Source organism: Sciurus carolinensis, chromosome 3 (genome assembly GCF_902686445.1).
Source record: "Sciurus carolinensis chromosome 3, mSciCar1.2, whole genome shotgun sequence".
In the NCBI taxonomy this organism is placed as follows: Eukaryota; Metazoa; Chordata; class Mammalia; order Rodentia; family Sciuridae; genus Sciurus; species Sciurus carolinensis.
The window spans coordinates 105,289,503-105,307,778 of record NC_062215.1 but is presented as its reverse complement, the minus strand read 5'-3'; the positions used below and the strand labels follow the sequence as shown (position 1 = coordinate 105,307,778).

At 33.0% G+C, this 18,276-nt stretch overlaps 1 protein-coding gene across 1 annotated transcript in view; it reads right to left on the bottom strand.

Moving 5' to 3' along the window:
• Galnt13 (polypeptide N-acetylgalactosaminyltransferase 13) overlaps positions 1–18,276 on the bottom strand; it is a 540,229-nt gene that overhangs the window by 196,929 nt on the left and 325,024 nt on the right.

The window sequence follows — 18,276 nt, the reverse complement described above, 5'->3', positions numbered from 1 at the left end:
AAAAATTAAAAAAAGAGAAATACAAAAAAATGCCTGATGCATGTAAAATATGTATGTCATGCAATTGAGTTAGGAACAAGTACAGCTTTCTTTGTGCTGGCAAAGGGAAAACTGAAACAAGATAAAGATACTGTTTGTTTCAAATAATTCTTGTCAGCACTTTGACTCTCTACTTTGCTTACATATACATCTAATTAGACTGATGACAAACTATTTTATTCTTACAAGTGAACAAAGTCTGAGAAAAGCCTCCATTGAGATCCTGAAGGCATTATGATCCCTGATAAGTTGAGATAAACACAAGAGGCATGAAACCATTATTCAAAAGGGGCAGTCATGGGATTCTGTAGGTATTTTCTCTTCATCCTTGTAAAGAAACTTGCCAGATATCCCTCATGCTAATTTTGAGTAGAAATGCCTTAATTGTTTGGTTGACACTTGTCTACTTTTCATTATACTGTGTAGTTGAAGGAATGATCCAGGAGGTATCACAAGAGCTGGAGACACACATTTATGTAATGATAATATCTCAAGATGCAGATTCATCCCCATATAGCTTCTGTGGTCTTTAAGCATTCACTTGCCTGTGACCACAGGGAGATTCCACATGCCTCAAGACTCCTATACCCCCACCCCTGTAGTACTAGAAATCTAACCCAGGACCATGTACATTCAAGGCAAGTCCTCACTTACTGAGGTATACCCACAGCCCAGGTCAGCGCTGTTTTGAAGAAGATTTATTTGTAGGAAGAATTATTTGTAGGGAAAAAGAAGCATCAGATATGAGATCAGAAAGCTGGATTCTAATTTTGAAATACTCATGAATTGATTGTAAAATTTGGATTCCATTACTTAATCTTGAGAGTACTTAGACAATTCACATGTAAAAGAATAGGGAGGAGGGTTGATGATGGCTAAGATATTTTAACAACTATTTCTATGATTCAGATTAGTCTCTTGACATCAGATATACAGACCATTTTGGAGATCACATGTCTACATGGAAATGAAAAAAAAAAATTCAAAATTTCAGTCAACATTTTCCTACTTAGGTAAGCATACCTTAAATGTATTGGAAGAGCATGATAGAATGTTATTTATTCTCTGATGAAGATAAAGCGTGAAAAAAAAATGGACTTGTGAACCTTCCTATAAGGCAATACATTCTCCACTTCAAGTTATGTGAGTTGCCTATTTTAGAAAGGTCACAAAAGTTATGGAAACAAGGAAACTACAAAAGCACTTTTGTTCTCCAAGAGAAGTTTTCAAGACATAATTATACATTAGGGTAAATTAAAGGTGTTATTTCCAAACTGATTCTGAATGGAGACAATGGTGAGTTGAATTCATATCACATCTTATTTCCTATTCGTTTCTAAAATGATCAGTTATCTATTATTTTCCCTTATCAAGTACTTTTCATCTTAACTTAGAAATGAACTTCCTGAAAGTTCCAAACTCAAAATGTTCCTTTAAAAAAATGATTCACTTTCTAAAGGGCTTAATACATTGATCCTAGAATAGTTCTTTTTAAGAGAAGGCTCCCAACCACAGTATATCTCTTTGCATTTTTCAGAGTCCTGACTATGACATAGAAAAGATGAGGTTGGGGAAAAGGAGAAAAGAAAAAGAATGGAAAGGATAGAAAGGTACGCTTTTACTGAGTGTAATGTTGAAGTAAAGAACTGCTTTGAGATGGAATTGAGGGGGCATGTGAATGAACCACTGTGTATGCGACATACGACGGGGCTGTGGTGGTCACAGATGGAGTTTTCAATCTCATGTCCCACTCCTCTCACACACATTCATCCACCTCAGTAACTCACATCCTCAGTGGAGAACCCCCAATATACAAATAACAACATTCTGTGATGTATTGTCTACTCTCACTTTTGCCTTTCAACAACTTCTTCTCCCTGGAGCTTTCTGACCTTTAGAATTACCACATATTATGGTATTTTATTTTCTGGAGTCAAGAGAATTGCTATATGTCATTATTCTACATCTTTCTTGGGCTGCTTGTTTTGGAAAATCCCAATTCTCCTTTCGATCAACAGGGCAAACATGGTCCTGGTTATGGAAATATTTCATCTTCTAAAATGAAATGTATGAATATAGCTGGAAATAAATGAAGAACATAAAATAGTCAACCGGATATTGAAAATCCTATGTAATATAAGATGGCACTGATTAAAAAATTAGTGTCTAGCTTTTCATATTTACAAAGGTATTGCTTTTATATGAGCACAGATTGTTCTCAGCAGATAACTGATTAAAAAACAAGAAATGATATGTGATAAGTCACATTCAAGAAATGACATGTGACAGTTATATTTTATCATCCCTCAACAATCAATAATCTTAAAGTGTATTAAGTCCTGGATGTTTTAGAAGTCCTTTTCAGTACATGTAAGGGGAACATTAAGACAAGAACAGACTTATCAGAATTTGTGTTTCCTTTGTTGTACAATTAACCCAATAAATAAATATCGACAGAGGGAAAAAACTGTAGATGTGACTCAAAACTAGAGGGAAAGTGATATTCAGGTGAGATATTTTGCATTTTATATTGGTGTCCTCCTGTATCTGATAGTGTGACTGCTTGTCAGATCAGTAACATCTGCTGCTTCTAGCCACAGAGCAGCTTATGACAGCTGCAGGACACTGCCCTAGAATCCATGCCAGAATGGTCCCTTTGAATATCAGTAGACCACCTGGGTACCCAGCTGCAGTGTGCCATATCTCCTGCTCTTTTGCACATGCCAGAAATGCAAAGAATTTGAATGGGGAAAACCTGATAGCTCAGGAACAAAGTTACCTTTCAGATACTTGGTTTATCTGAAAATAAAAATCCATTTCTCTGAACTACAGTTGCTTCATTTTTTGTTTAAATGAAATTTCCCATATAACTTATAAAGTGGTCAAGTGTTTCTTAAGCATTGTGATAGATTTGAGGACAGGGAATAATCTCTGCCCTCTCAAGCATTTTCTCTCAGGACTTGACAGGCATCTACTCAGCAAATATACACTGGCCATTGACTTTATATCAAGCACCCTGCTGGGCTCTGGGGCCCAGAGAAAGAATAATAAAGCATGCCTCTCTATCTTCAAGTAGCTCACCAGCAGTTGAAACTGTGAATGTTAGATTGGGCATGTTAAAGTCTACTCACCAGTTTGCATGTGACAGTTGAATAGCAGTCTCCTGTGATACAAGAAAGGAAATATTTTAACCCCAAGCCTAGTTCTCTCTCTATTCATGGACTTTTAACAGTTGTTTCTTGTCAAGGACACAAGACATCTTTATAGAAAGCTATACATTTTGTTTCAGATAAATACTTTCCTAGGGGGTACATATACAATTCTAATGCTAGCAATGGAAACTATGATTCCCTTCCAAAAACCGTCTCACAGACACTATTTTTTTTTTGTTTTTGCTTTAAAATTCTTAGTGAGACAAATATGAAATGCATGAAAATACCCATACTGATATAACCTCAAATGTTCATTAAAATCACCCACAAAGCACACTATAATGGGAAGAAGTAATAGTCTACTTTCAACAGTTTTTAATTTTTTAAAAATAAATTGTTGGCATTCAATGTAGATTACATTGCACATTTCAGAAGAGTGAAGGAGTAACCCTGAAGGCTAGGGATGCAGTGCAGTGGTAGGGCTGCTCCTTTAGCATGTGAGAACCTTTGAGTTCTATCCCCAAGACCCGGAAGAAAGAAAGAAAGAACTATGAACAGCAACATATAGCATAGTATTTTGCTCACTGATAAATCACCAACAAGAAGAGTGGGGTACAATGTTTATTTCTCCTAATACCATGCTTGAAGCATAGTAAAGATAATTTCCTCTTCTGTTTCAATAGCATTGCAAGATATTACTCTTCTGACATTTAAAGGTTGTTATATAGAGAATATCAGTGCTTGTTCAAATGCTTGCTGAAGAAGTAGTGATTAGCCCAAATTTTCTCCTCCTATCAAGACCTGATACAATTTCATTTTTTTTTTTTTATCTATAATCTCTTCCCTTTTACTTTTCTTGAGCTGAAGAGGAGCTGGCCTGACAATCTACTCATTTCACTGTGAAATGTCTCAAATAGTCTTAGTTTCCTCCTTCCTTTTTTGGAAAGAGTGTCAAACCTCCTCTCCAAAGTTAAATTCTACCTTTGTCCTCCTGAACTCAGAATAGAGGAGCACTAGACTTGGAGCATGGAGAAGTGGGTTTGATATTCAGCACTGCCAATAACTAGCCACATGACAATTTCTTTAAGGCTCAAAATGTTCAGCTACAGAATGAAATAACAGCTCACCCATATTGTTCTGGAAAAGACTGTGAAACAATGAGTGTGAAACTGCATTGTCAGCTTAAAAAGTGTCACAGAGATGTGCTTTATTTTATCTTTATAATATTCTTCCAACCCCTAAAGGTATTTTACTCATCGATTATGCTTTTTCTTTTTCATTATCATCTCATATTTTTAAACTTTCTATCAGTTTATATTTTATTTAAAATAAAATGATAAAATCAAAGGGTAGCAAATATGGAATAATTACTTTGATCTTGTTTGACTGATATTATGCATTACCTTTCCTGTTTGCTGGTAAATTTTTTTAAAAAAGTTTTTCCTCCCCTACATATCTTCAAAATCCAATTATCTTAACAACTTATATTCCAGTATCTTGAACCCATCATCTGAAACTGCTCAAGAAGCCTTTTATGAGCTTTCATTATTCTTACTTCTCTGCAGCACTTGACACTGTTGACAATCACCATAACTTTCAAAGTTTTTGTGACATTATATTTGTTCTTCTCTGACAGCTTTGACTTAGCATTCACTTTCTCTTCTTTTTTCCACCCCTAAATGTAGATGCTACCTAAGGACATGCCTTCCTCTTCTGCTCTCCCTGTTTTCTTTCTTGACAAAGTCATCCACTCTCATATGCTCATTTAATTATAAATTCCATAAAGCTAATTCTCAAATCTGTCACCTTCCTTATACTTTGCCTTGATTCCACAACATGATTTCCAACTTTCTCAGGAACATCTTTAACTTTCCATGACCTTAAAGAGACAAGAATTTCCATTCTGTTCCCCAAATACAGAAAGAAAGCTTGCGATTCCTGAGGTCTTCTCTTGCAACCAGAGAAATGATCAAGGAGTACTGGTCTTTCAGTATATCTTACTACTATTCAAATACATCATTTTGAGATTAGTATGATATACTTTTCCCTTAGTTTATTATAGTTCCTTATGTTAATTTAAAAATTGTAGAAGTAATGATGATTTTTCAAACCCAAATATCTTTGGTTAGCTAATAAAATATTAGGTTTGAAAAATCATCATAATGTGGTATGACATAATTAAATAAATGGAAAAACATAGTCAAAACTTTGATAGTGCTAGGTATGGTGATGCTTGCCTAAAATCTCAGCTACTTGGGGGACTGAAAAAGGAGAATCACAAGTTCAAGGCCAGTCTCAGCAACTAAGAAAGACCCTGTCTCTAAATTGCCTATCATTTATGAGACCCTAGGTACAATCTCTAGTGCAAAAAGCAAAAGCAACATTGATAGTGGTATAGAGCATGCAGAAACATTTTTTAGTATGCAGGCAGATCATGGTGCTAATAGAGAAGGAAAAATAATTCTATCCCAAAATTTTTATCTTAATTTTAGCATATTTGTTGTTTGAGAATTAATAAAACAGTTTTAGAATTCTTAATTCACCAATTTTAGATATTTTAGATGTTGTAAAAACAATTAACAATTTTTAGTGGTAATTTAAAAAAATTTATTATAAATTTTAAAAAAGTAGCCTTTCAATGATAATTACTCAGTTTCATTGGTACTTAACATTCAATTTTAGGACAGTTGGATCAAAGTCTCCTCTCAACATTTTCTCACACCCTCTAAGAGTCATTCCTTGTATCTACAATCTGTTATTGCTGAAATCGTTCAGTCTTATTTAAATAAATCTCATAATTAGTTTCCTTTTTAAACTACATTTCAGATTGACTAGAACAACATGAAGCGATTGGTAGCCAAGTACCTAAGATAGACATCACTAAGTGTGACAGTATAATCATAGCTTAAGATGTTGCACATTTATTGCAGTAGTTACCATAGAGATTTAAATTTGGCTCTTTAATGAAAGCACGTGTATTCAAATTTGAATGCATTAATGTTGGCTAGCAAGGTGCAGTGGGTTTCCTAACTGAATGCACATATATGGAAACAACACATTTTTGGAACTTTGTCCTAAAAATCTTTAAGGGGTCATATATGTGTATATAAAATTGTTCAATTTCTTGTATTTTAATGGTTACCTTATGCATTAATTCATGTAAATGTTAGTCCTTCAAAGTGCCCATGTAATACTTTTGTGATATTTCATTCATGTAATTTTCAAGAGGGAAAACAAAATGTGGGGGATCCAATGTTCTACTATACACTTAGGTACTGCTCAAATCATAAGGAAGGAATACAGAAGTATAGACTATAAACTAAAAGACTGCATATTTTTAGCCCTTACTTTGTTGTTGTCAACTAGAAATCTAGACCCTTGAATTTTTATTTTGTAATTCCTTTACTCATTGTCCTTGGTCATAGCAGTCTTTACTTCCTTTGAACTTAATGTACTATACACGTGCAATTTATCTTACATACCTCTGCACTGAAATCAAGAGCCACAAGTTGTGTATATGACTCTTAATGTCTAGTGCAGGCTTAGGTAGATAACTGACAATATAATTGAGAGGCAGAATGAGGGAGGTGGGTACCTAGCTATTACTTCAGAGGTGATCTGAAGTATAATGCAAATGTTATAATGTGCATTCAAGATAAAAAACATGTTAATGAAGAAAAAACATCTTTCCACATTTGAAGGAAGCTGGAATCTTTAAAGTACTATGGAAATATCAGGCGTGCTCAAGACAAATGCTTAAAGAACATGGTCTGGCCTGTCTCTCATTTCTACATATCTGGTACCTAGCACAGTGGTTGGTAATTTCTAGGTACACATTAACTATTGAATTGATTTACCAAAATATGCTAAGAGTATGAGTTATTTTTTAACCACTCTCACTCCCAGTCTTTAGGCTGTTTGTGATTCTGTAGATGTGAAATGGGAGAATTCAGGCCATCTCATTGCTGCAGAAAACCTTCTGCATTTACAGTTTGCTCTATCTTGCATACTCCCTCTGCAAATCCTAGCATAGCTGAATTCTCCCTGTCATTTTGGTCTCAGCATAAATGTCCCCTTAGGGTGGCGGGGGAAGAGAAGAATGAAGGAACTTTGGATGGTGTAGAGGTAAAAGGGGTGGGAGGAGGTGGGGATGGAAAAACAGTAGAATGAAACAGTATTACCCTAATATATATATATGTATGATTACAAAAATGGCGTGAATATACATTGTGTACAACCATAAAAATGAAAAGGTGTACCCCATTTGTGTACAATAAATCAAAGTGTGTCTGTAAAAATAAAAATATTTTAATAAAAAAAAATTTTTTAAATGTCCCCTTATAGTTCATCTCTGAAAATTCTAGGTAATACAGTTCTCTACCCCTCACTTCCACTTCTGTTACTGCACTTTACTTAAATTAATTAGCTTCTAAATTCTGTAGCATAAGCTTCATGAGACCAGGAACCAAGTCTATCTTCTATATATCTGCATGCACAAACACTGAAAACTGTCTTTCCATTAATGAGTAAATTCCATGAATTATTATTACTTGCAAATTTCATTTAAAAATTTAATGGCAGGTTTATCTCATTAACCAAACCCAATATATATAAATGATTCTTCAAATTTCAAAGCTAAAAATATTTTTCACGTGATATTTACTACTTTAACTTTCCCATTCCACCTAAGAAAAAAATGGAACCTTAATTTGTAATACAAATAGTTCACAGTTAAGTAAAGGCAACACATATTTAGATACAAAAAGAAACTTAAATATTTCATTATCACAATATTTCAGGGGCACTTCAAAGGTAAATAAGCAGGATAACTGCCTTAATTTTCAATTTCATTTTGTTTGATTAAGAACACTTAATGTGAGGCTCTAGTAAAATTTGGTCATAAAGAAATATGTCAAACTTTACTATGTTATAATTCTGTGCATATTAACATTCCTCAAAAGCTCTTTTTAATGACAAAAATTCAAACAGATAAATTTAGTTTCTTGCTATTTGGGATCAGAAGGATCATAATGACTTTTAAGAAAAAATGTGTGGTATCTGTGCACATGAGCAGAGAAGAGTCAGAAAGCTACAAAATGGAAATGTGTTTCCAGAAGGTGACATTTCAGATATTTTTCTCATAAATTATAATTGTATTTGTGATATGGGGGATTGAACCCAGGGGTGCTCTACCACTGAGATATAATCGCCCAGACCCTTTTTAAAATTTTACTTTGAGACAGGGTCTTACTAAACTACAGAAGCTGTCCTTGAATTTGTTATAATCTTACCTCAGTTCTTGAGTAACTGGGATTAAAGTCATGTGCCACCAAGTCTGGCTTGGTTTCTTACTGTGTTGAAACACATGTACCCAAAAACTGGGCTTATTGCTATATACAGGGACATTCTGCTTAAAGTTTTTGAAATATCCTTGCATTTGATAAAGACCAACATTTTCAAAACTGTTTCACAAATGGGGTATAGAGAATCAAAATGCAGTCTGTAAAAATTAAAAAATAAATAAATAATAAAAAAAGAAATTAATAGCTCATTTCTCTTTCATGTAGTTCTATTTTCATTCAATAGTATGATCCAAGAAGACAGAACAAGTCTCTCAATTAGACTGACCTTCCAATGAAATTTATCCCCAATGCATGTATCTAATTAAAACCTATAAATGACATTCCTGTATATATATATATATATATATATTTTTTTTTTTCTTCTGTATTGGGGATTGAACCCAGGGCCTTGTGCTTGCAAGGCAAGCACTCTACCAACTGAGCTATCTCCCCAGCCCCTGTATTACACCCTAATGGAATGAAAAATATATATTTGATACTTTGTTATTTTTTGTTATTTTTATATCATTATCATCTCAGTTATTCCTTTTGTATGCATTTAATTCCACTCTATTTTTTAGGACTTCATAATTCCACAATTCTCTGTACTATCGTAGAGTTAACTCCTTCAGAATGAATCACCTCAGCGAGTATCAACCAGCACTCATTTGTAAGAGACCCTTAATGCTCCAATTTTTTAATTTATATATTACTGTCATATCCTTTACAATAACTATCTCTAGAAACATGTACTGGGAGTCTTCATGAATATTGAGTTTTCACATTCAGCCTCAGACACATATAAATTTAGACAGGTATAGATAGATGGATACACTATAGATAGGTAGTAGACAGAATTGATTAGACATTAAGCTCTTTTTTTTTTTTAATTTTTAGCCTGACACACACACACACACACACACACACACACACACACACATATACTCTTAAACAATCTTCAGAGAATAAGCATAAGATTTTGTGAGGTCATAAAAAAGAAGCAATGAATGCTATTTAGTAAAAGAGAGTTACCATGCATATTTAGTTCCCTCATATATGTAGTCATCTGTGTCTAAAATGCCTTTCTTAATAATTTCTAAGTAGCTATTACCAGTTCTTTAACACTCAGTGCAAATATCACCTAGTCTTCCCCTCATACTAATTAGCTTTGTTCTACCGTCTTCTACATCTGCACACCATTGCTTAACTAAAGTTGCATTTTACTCTTGTAGAATTTCTAATTTGTTTATTTCATTCCAAGAAAGCTGCTAGAAACTGGCAGAGTGACTGTACTGTGGATAGTAACTGTTGATTATGGGATTAACAGAAAACATATAGAAAAACTAAAATAACTAGACAATTTATATCTTGATTACATTTTACTCTTTTCAAAATTGTATCTGAGTAATTACTCAGAGGCAACTCTGTGAACAAAGCCTATTTAGAAATGTGGTGGGTTGAGCAGGAAAATAAAAGTTAATATAGTTTTTGTACCTGGCCACAGATATAAGTTTTTATCAAAAAAATTAAGATTATTCAAATGTGAATTAGCCAACAGTCTGACTAGACGGAATTTTAAAAAAACCCATATTTAAGAAAATAAGCTGAAGTGATATTCTATCTTCTTTAAGATATAATCCTCTGAGAGATCAAATTGCTGAAAAGCAATGAAATTGGGTCATCTTAAAACATTCCAGAAAACAACGATCCATTTTAAGGACATTACTGGATGTTTGCCAAAACATGGGCAATGTTTTCTAAAATCCAATTCCTTACTTCTGAAAACAAGGTTCAGGGCAATTTTTTTCTTTTGATTACCTCAGTAATCATTCATGAAATTAGTACCTACTGCTCAAGGTTACTAGCTCACTCCATTTTCCTCTTTATTTCTCTTGCCTTTGTGATGAAACTTTATCTTTATTCTCAGCTGTTTTATTTTTGAATTATCTTCATGTAAGTTTTCAAACCCTTAATTTCTTTGGAAAGTTTTAGAAACTAGTAAATGGAGGTGTAAATAAGCGATTTTGCTCTAAAATTAAATTGTGAGTGGTACTGACCACCCAAAACCTATTTTCTCAAGCAATTATTTTAAGAAATAATTAAGTGAATAAAAAGAGCACCAGAGATTTAGTGCGTCTAAATCTCCTAAAAAATGTCTTATATTGGTAAAAATATAAGCGTGTTTCTACATAGATTTGCAAGTTGAAATATGAAAACTATTGAATAGAATAAAATATTTAATAGAATATTCTGATTGTGAAACAAAATATTTTAATGAAGAGATAATTTTCAGAATTATCAAGACTTGGGCTATTGTAATTTTGACAATACAAGTTCTGCTAATGTCTGTTAATGTTCTTCTAAAGTTTGATGAATGTCTACATTACATGTTGTCCATTTGATATTTTGTTTTTCTTCCTTTTCTTTTTTTGTATCAGGGATTGAACCTAGAGGCATTTTAATCACTTTTTCTTTTCTTTTCTTTTTTTTCTTTTGTATCAGGCACTGTACCTAAGAGCACTTTAACCACTGAGTCACATTCCCAGCCCTTTTAATTTTTTTTAAAATTTTTTTTATTTTTGAGACAGAGTCTCACTGAATTGCTTAGGGTCTCACTAAGTTGCTGAGCCTGGGTTTGAACTTAGGATCCTTTTGCCTCAGCCTCCTGTGTAGCTGGGATCATCGGCAAGAGTCACCATGTTCGGGACCGTTTCATTTTTATTTTCCTAAGGGAATATATGAAGTCAAACATTCATAGTATTTAATATTCAAAACAAAATTCTAATATATTGGCTTTGGATGAATAGAATCATATTGGAAGCAAGTAAATTTAATCCTTAGCACCTATTCACCCAATGTTTTAGAAAAATGTAATAGATATTACAGTGTTTGATAACATTGGATTCTCTGTTACCCAAAGGCATTTTATGTTATGATCTAAATTAAACAAGCCCCTCTTTGAATAGAGATAATTTTAAGCAATAGTTCAAGACAGAGTGGAAATCAGATAATCTACTTATAAGCACAGAAGTTAAAATTTCAATGTATTACAAAGTGGTTGAGATTTAGCCTGCAAATAGGTGACCACAGAGTTGTTGCTGAATTGATTAATACTGGTCTATATTATTTATAAAGACTATACAATGCTTAATCTCAGTTGGTGATCGCTTAATCTTTTGAAAAAGAGGCAAATAAATCTCTATATTAACATTAGGAGCATAATTTATCAAATTTAAAGTGAAGTTTCCCAAAATCACATTATCCACCAAAACTGTGAATCATACATATACTTATTTAGATTCAGTTCAACTAAAGAAAATAATTTTGTTGTAGTCTGACTTCTGTGGTCATGTAAAACCAAAGCAGTCAAGTTTTATACATTGACAGATAATCCATATTCTTCAGACTTGTATGAATTAAATTTACAAAAGGCAAAGAGTTATAAGAGCAGTAACTCAGCTAGACTGGTCTAATTTGATTTCTGCCTAACAAATTACTATGACTGACATGTTCAGTCTTCAAATTTTCAATTTTTGGACATTTCTAAAGAAGTCTATACTTTTTTTAATGCTATTAAAAATCTGTGTTTTACAATCCCCAAAAGGTCGACACTTATTTGCATAGTTTACCAGATTGTTCTTTCCTATGGGAACATTTGCCTTTCATCTTTTCTGTATTTATTACATCAGCTCTCATTTATTTTCAACTTCATTGCTGGTACAATTTGGAAATAAGGTGATTTCACAGGAAAAGATATTTTCTTTGGTTATATTCTTCAAATATATTGATGCCTTTATTGCAATTGTTAAGGAAAATAGGGACATTTAAAGTAATTTCCATCCTTCTAATTAAAACATTAGTTACTGACAAAAGAACTTATATTAGGACAGTGATAAAAAAAAATAATAATACCATATAGTCATATAAATTGGTAAAAAGCTTAAATAAGTGTAATTTTATTTAATCAATTCAGTTTCCCTAACAGGTAGATTGTTAAAATTATACCAACAGGGTTATTTAAAAATAACTGGGCTGTTACACTGATAATCTCTATAAATATATGTATACAGGTATACTACTGACTAGATACCTTGAACTACATTTCCCTTTCATTTGTTTCTCTTTGAAAGTTGCTTCTGTGTGTGTTTTAATTGCTTTAGCAGTTTTGATAAATTATACTTAGCACAAAATGAATGCATATATTTAAATTGCTTAGTTTAATAAATAGTTTGAATCTTATGAGACCTTTTTGATAATCAAGATAATGAATTCATAGACTATTCCAAAAATTTCCATGTACCCTTTGGCAATCCCTTACTCTTGCCCTGTTCTCCCATCCCAGTCCCTGTCCCTAAACAAGTTATCTGCTTTGTCAAATAAATTAGCTTGCTCATACTAAAATTTCACATAACTGAGCTCATACTGTATGTAATCATTTTGCCTGGTTATTTTATTCAACATAATTCTTTTGAGATTCATTGGATTTTTAGGGTATATCAATAGGTAGTGTATTTTTTTTTTTTTTGAGTAGTATTCCATGTATGCACAAACCATAGTCCATTTATTGACCTGTAGAAGGTCACTTGGACTGTTTCTGGTTTTTGCCTAACATGAATAGAGTTGCTGTGAACATCAGAGTACAACTCTTCATATGGACATATGTTTTTCTCTCCCCTGGCTGAATGCTCAGGAGTTAAGAAACAGTACAACTGTTTCCTAGAGTTTAGAGTCCTGTTTTACATTCCTGCCAGTGTTGCAGGTACAGTTCTTAAACTTAATTTGCATCACCAATGGGGCCAGAAAATGTAATCTGACTCTTTCTCATGGCTCATTTCCCCTATTACTAAATAATGTTAGGGATTTTATCATGTTCTTATTGCCATTTGTATACCTTCATTGGTAAAGGGCCTGTTCAAATTTTTTGGCCATATTTTGTTGGGTTGAATATTTTCTTTTTATGAGTTTTGAATTTTTTTTCCCTTTTTTTGTGGATACAGATAAATTATTTGCTAATATTTTCTACCTGTCAGAGACTTGTCTTTTTAATTTTCTTAACAATTGTATGGAAATGGAAGAGCAAAAGTTTTTAATTTTGATGAAGTTCAACTTATCAATTTATTCTTTTACGGTTCATACTTTTGGTATCAAATAAATATTCCTTTAACTATTAATCGCAAAAGTTTTTCTTCTGTGTGTTCTTTTAGATTTTAAGTTTTACATTTGAATTAACATTTTATCATGTGAAGTATGATTTTAAATTGTTTTATTTCCCTACATATATATTTAGTTGTTTTAACACTGTTTATTGAAATGAGTTTTTTCCTCATGAACAGTTTTACATAATGGTTGAAAAATCAGTTGTCAATAAATGTGAGGGTTTATTTCTGGATTTTCAATTTTATTTAATTGTCTTTATACTAATACCACCCAACCTTGACTACTATAACTTTATAATAAATTAATTTTGAAATCACATTTTATTAATTGCTGTTTTCTTTATTGAACATTTTTTGGGAGAGGGGCTATTCCATATCCCTCGCATTACTATAAGGATTCTAGAATCAGCTTGTCCATTTCTATCAAGGAAAACATTCCCCTGGCATTTTGCTTAGTTTTGCATTGAAGCTATATTGATATGAGGGAGAATTAACATCTCAACATCATGTTGTGTTTATCAACTGATAAAAATATTGTATTTGTGCATTTATTTAGGTCTTTAATTTTAATAATATAGTTTTCACCATAGAGGTCCCACACATCTATTGTCAAATTCATCACTAGTGCATATTTTGTGCTATAATATATAATTGTTAAACTTCAGTTTAATGTTGTTTATTGCTAGTATATAGAAATACAAGTTACTTTTTGACATTGTTCTTATATTCTATAACCTTAGTAGGTAATTTATTTTTTATTTTAATAGTATTTTGGCAGATTCCATGGGATTTTTCAGATGATCTTGTCATCTGAAATGACAATCTTACCGTTTTCTTCCCAATGTGCATAACTTTAATTCATTGTTCTTATCACACTGAGTTTTGTCAAATATATTTCTTGAGTTTATTCAGATGATCAATTAGTTTTCTTCAGTTTGTTAACATGGTAAATTATATTGACTGATTTTTAAATGCTAAATCAATCTTGCATTGAATCTCAGAAGTATTATTTATCCATTGAATCTTGCAATGAATCTCACTTAGAAGTATTATTTTTCATATAGAGTCTTGATGTTTAAGTTTCATTTAGAAATTTTACATTGATATTAACAAAGGTTATAATTAGTTTTCTTTTCTTACAATGCTTATGTTAATTTTTCATACATATCTTAAAAATGCTGACTTCATAGGAGGAGTTGGGCAGTATCATCACATTTGAAATTTTCTAGAAAGAAATGCACTTATTTCTCTTTAAAATGTTTGGTACAATTCACCAATAAAATCATCTTATTATAGTGTTTCCTCCATGACTAGTTCTTTTTTGTTTTCTTTTGAGTTTTTTTGGGATTGGGTATTGAACCCAGGGGCATGTCACCACTTAGTTTCAATTCACCACAAGTTTCATGAGTTTGGTAGATAAAGGACTAGTTGATTTATTTCTTCCTATGAATTCTGGTAGTTTATGACTTTTATGGAAGTTGCCTATTTTATCAAGTTGTCAAGGTAATTTGGTTAGAAATTTAACTACTTTATTGATCTTATTTTTATTGATCAAAGAAACAGATTTTGGTTTCATTGCCTTTCTCAAAAGTGTTGCTGTTTCATAGTCCATTATTTCTGCTTAGATATTTATTATTTCCTTTCACTTGCATCTTTTGGAATTACCCTTGTTTCTTTTAGTTTTTTAAGGTGGAAGCTGAGGTCACTGATAATTAGATCTTGTTTTCTTTTTTGGTGGGTGGGTGTGGGGACGAAGATTGGGGATTGAACTCAGAGGCACTCGACCACTGAGCCACATCCACAGCCGTATTTTGTAATTTATTTAGAGACAGGGTCTTAATGAGTTGCTTAGTGCCTAACTTTTGCTGAAGCTGGTTTTGAACTCACCATCGTCCTGCCTCAACCTCACAAGTCACTGGGATTCCAGGTGTGCCCCATGCCTGGCTCTTGTTTTCTTTTCTATATAGAAGTTTAGTACTATAAATCAATACTAAGTATAGTTTTAGTGACACTACAAATTTTATGTGTTATTTTCTCCTTTTCATTCAATTAAAAATATTACAAATTTCTCTTATGACTTCTTTGATACATGAGTTAACTGTTACTGGGTTATGTAGTTTCCCAATATTTATACTACCCCTGTGCTCCACAAATCTAACTGTGTGGAACAAATATTTACTGTTGATTATCTGAGGAGATCACTGGGCAATAAGATTGTTAATCCTTTTTGATGGTTCTTTCCTAAAACTTGAATAATTTCTTCAATTGTACCTGCTTGTCAGCAGGCACCTGAATACTCAAATGGGCACTTCTGCATATTTCCTGAGTTCCCTGTCCATTCACCTTTCTTCTCTCCAGTGTAATGTTCAGCAAATTCTAGCTGCTCTGATCTCCCCAGACCCTCAGCTTCATCTCTTCAATTAATGGTGTCCTGCAGGTTCTGTCTAAGTTTCCCTTACTGCCACTGATGATTAGAAACTTTTTCAAGGCAGTAAACCATGGCAATTTCTAGGTATTTCTTGTTTCTTTCCACTGGTCTCAGGACCACTGGTCTTCATGACCTGTTGTTCAATGGCTTGCAAGTGTTGTTTCATATATATTTGTTCATGTAAAAAATTGATTTAGGTGTGTTGTAGGGAAGAGTTAAATCTAGTGTCTGTTATTCCAGGTTTCAATGTCTAGATAATGTTTTTATTTTTATTTTTTAAATCAATGTTGTTTTATTTAAACTGATTCATGAGTGTAGGAAATATTTTCCACCCTTGATCATTGGATGTCAGTCATTATCCCAAAGGTTATTGTGGCAGTATAGAAAGAGTTATTTAAAATAATTTCTTTTCTGGGCAGGGGGTTGCTTGCATTACATGTGAATGACACTTAGTACTTTACATGTGTGTTGTATACTCTGGACCTCAAGGATTTATGTGCATTCTCTCATTTCATTATCCATGATTGAGATCGGATTATTAAGGGCAAGATTGTTAAGTGATTTCAGAAATTCTGTGGTTTGCCCAAAGTCGCATAGATTAGAACTATTACTATATGAGATGCCGGTAATGACACACTTTACAGGTAATAAGAAGGGCACTCAGCACTATGTGCATAATCTCAGTTTATCCTGCCCTAAAACATATGAGGAAGTGTTATGTCTTTCCCTTCCTAGAGATGTACAAACTAAAACTTCAGAGCCACACTACCTTACTCTAGCTTATCAGTAAGTGCCAGAGTTGGTTCTTGAACCCAGGTCTGACTCCTAGTCATGCTTGGGACCTCAGTCTACACTCCATGGCTTTGAGGTAGGCCTGGGTCCCTTGTTGCCTTTGAACTCCTTTTTAAAAATTACCTTAAATGATTCAACAGTGGCAGTAAATTTATTTTAAAATGGACATGCTTGGAAACACTCTCTCTCCCACTATTATTTATGAAATTCAAGGGCTTTTGGAGACAATGCATATTGGTGATAAGTTTGCTGATAACAAGGTTATTATTTAAAGATAGATGGCACTTTTCATGGTAGTTCACAATTTGGTTAGTCTATTGTATGATCAATTATTTTATGTGGCTATTCATTGCTCAGTTCTATCTAGTGTTTTAATCCCTAGCTATCTTCCCACATTTAATACTTCCTATTGCTCTTCCCTTCCCTAGTTTTCTGTTTTGAAAAATAGTCGCTCATGAGTATATTATTTCTTAATATTCCCAAGCAACCATTTACACATGTGCACACACACGCACACACACACACACACACACACACACACACACACACGCAAAATCCTCCATCATTTTCTAAAATTCTGATCATTCATATGGCCACTAGCTGCATTCTTTCTGTCTCCCTGATAGCTGTATTTTTAGTCCTTTTTATATGTTTATACCTCTGTTACATTTTCTGACCAGTATCTTCTTCTTTAATATGTTAGTGCATTAAATTTCTTAGTAACACTTCTTTCAGCTAGATGAGAGTATCCATCTAATCCATAAGCTATGTGTCAAAATGAAGGCTAGCTCATTGGTAAGGAATCAAGTTTAACAGAATGGGAGAAAAGAGATAAATAAATTTCAAGAAAGAATAAGAAATGGTAACCAGTAGTATCACAGGTAATAGCAATGTTGCTATGTCAATTTTTTTTCTTATGTAATCCCAGCATAATACCCAAAGTATTAATTAATGATTGAGTAAATACTCTCATTGTTGCACGTAAGGGTAAAAGCAAATTGTTTTTAAGGAATTTCTATGCTTCATTTTTTTCTTCTTCCTCTCCTTCCTTAGTTCCTTCATTTTTCCTTCCTTTCTTTCTTTTCTGTCATCTCCTATTTCCTTCACTTTGGGAACTACACCAAGTAACAAGTTTGGTTTTCCCAAGTTCCTTGAAATTTCTGCAAAGATGTACCATAGACCTTATAGCAACTTGATAGTTCTAAGTCTGGTTCTAAGGTTTGTTTTGCAGGTTATATCATATTATAAGTATATAAGCAAATATGGAAATAAGAAAATTTTAATAATGGTTGTCTCAGACATCTGCCTACAAGGAAGGTTAACAGACATGCATAGTATAACAAGGTCATTCTGGTGCTTCTAAAATA